Genomic DNA, 2,225 nt, shown 5'->3' on the forward strand with positions numbered 1-2,225 from the left:
TCTATTGCATTTTTGATCCCATTTGGCATTTCTCTGAGCTAATTTCCTCTACAAAGTGTGGAGCTGTTGTGATTTATGCGGACAGAGGGCTCCTAAACTTTGGTTGCATAACCCACCGAGCTGCTCTGGAGTCTGACTCGCCTGCCCGGGCTTAGCATGTTAGGTTTGGCATCAAAGCTGCAGACATTCAGATGACGTGGAAAGCAAATGTTTTTGCTCTTACAGAGGAGGTATAAATCCTCGGTCTGATCTGGTTTCACTGGGAAATGTTCCTTTGGATAAGTTTTCTGGTAGCTCCCTCTTTATAACTGAGCCAGTTTGTATCATTGGCAGTAGCTGCGTATCTACTTGCCACCACTTAAAACACAATTTCAGAAAAAATAAAACAATGGGCTTGAGCGGTTACTCAGAGAATGAGAGAAACTCGACATGGCAGGTCTGTGGAAAGACAGAAGTGCTGTCCTCTCTCTACCTCTATCTGCTGGGACTTTTCCTATTTCTTCCAAACTGCCTTTTCCAGGGTAAGCTTTCTATGTCTCACCTTAAAAAAAAAGTATTAAAAAAATTTTAAGGGCTAGAGTATTATAATTTGAAACATGTATACAATGTATAATGAACATATCAGGGCAATTTGCATTTCCATCTCAGATATTATCATTTCAAAGTGTTGGGAATGCGCCAGATTTTCTCCTTGATATGTTGAAATGCATAAGTAAGTGTTGTACACTGGTCGCCCTACTGTGCTATACAATGCCAAAACTGCTTTTCTCCCCTGAAACTGTTTTGGTTCCCGGTATCCACCCTCTCACTCTCCCCTCTTTCTTCCCCTCTGACCTCTTCCTGGTCTCTAGTGGTCTCTCTTCTATTCTCTACTTCGATGTGATCAACATTTTTTTAAAGGGAAGATTTATTGGATGAGATTCACTTACCATAATACACCTACAAGGAAATTGCAATGCAGTGAAGATTTAAGTAAGAAAAAATATAGAATGCTTCAAGAATTTTTGTGTTATCCCTATGCAGAGGCCATGCTAATCTTCTCTGTTTCATTCCAATTTTAGTGTATGTGCTGCCCAAATGCACTATGTGATCAATTTTTAAAATGCTCATCATCACTATTGATCAGGGAAACACAAATAATGAGATGTCATCTTACTCCTGTTTAAAGGGCTATTATTAAAAAAAAAAAAAGACAAAAAATAACCAATACTAGTGCAGATGTAGAGAAAGGGAAACTCTTACACTGTTGGAGAGAAAATTGGTACAACCATTATGGAGAAGTATGGAGGATCCCTCAAAAACTTAAAAATAGAGCTACCATATAATTCCCCTATCCCACTAAAATCATACCAGAGATTCCTGCAGGACCACATTCATTGTGGCACTGTTCACGATAACCATGATACGCAGTCAACCAAGAAGTCCACTGATGGATGAATGAATACAGAAAATATGGTATGCGTACATAGTAGAGCGTTATTCAGGCAAAAAAGGATGAGATTCTGTTATTTGTAGCAATGTGGATGGAACATTATGGATGGACATTATGTCAGGGACAATAAGCCATGCACAGGAGGACAAAGACTGAATAGTCTCACTCGTTTGTGGAAGATTCCCACCTTTACAAAAAGAACTGCCTAAAGTGCACCTCAGAACCCCTCTGCCCCCAGTGCACATCTGTGTTAAGAGCCACCACTGGCTGTGTTGCTCTCTAAAATCAATTGACATTTACTATCTAACTTAAGCCTCATCACCCTATAATAAGGCATATTGCTACTTCCTTTATTAAAGGTGGGGGAAATTGAGGCTTATAGAGGCTAAATAAAGACCATGTTGTTCTGGGAGCTCAGCTCTACCTGGTTCCAACTGTGAGTGTAAATGTCCCAAAGAACTTATGTTGAGGACCTCTCATTTGTCAAGTCACTCACTCATGAGAGAAAAAGCTATTCTGTTCCCAAAACATGATTTGGAATGAGGACACTCAACATCTAGTCCTGGCTCACCCCAATATGCTCAGCCATGTGGACCTGATAATATTAATGTTATTTTTTCTGACTGTTAATAGTAAGGGAGTGCCTGCTATATCCTTGGTAATTTTTAAGTGCTTTGCAGGGCTTTTCACATTTATTTGTACGGCAGTCCTGTGAGGTGGGTATTAGTACTGGCCTCATTTGACAGATCTTGACAGTGAAGTGAAGACATATTAAATGCCCTTCCAAAGGTCA

General features: G+C 39.9%; 1 non-coding gene across 1 annotated transcript; it reads right to left on the reverse strand.

Moving 5' to 3' along the window:
• Positions 1 to 978: 978 nt before the first annotated feature.
• Positions 979 to 1,083, reverse strand: LOC124962529 (U6 spliceosomal RNA). The gene has a single exon (XR_007104535.1). It is a non-coding gene; the product is annotated as a U6 spliceosomal RNA (small nuclear RNA).
• Positions 1,084 to 2,225: the final 1,142 nt, after the last annotated feature.

The sequence above is a fragment of the Sciurus carolinensis genome, chromosome 12 (genome assembly GCF_902686445.1).
Source record: "Sciurus carolinensis chromosome 12, mSciCar1.2, whole genome shotgun sequence".
Taxonomy (NCBI): domain Eukaryota; kingdom Metazoa; phylum Chordata; class Mammalia; order Rodentia; family Sciuridae; genus Sciurus; species Sciurus carolinensis.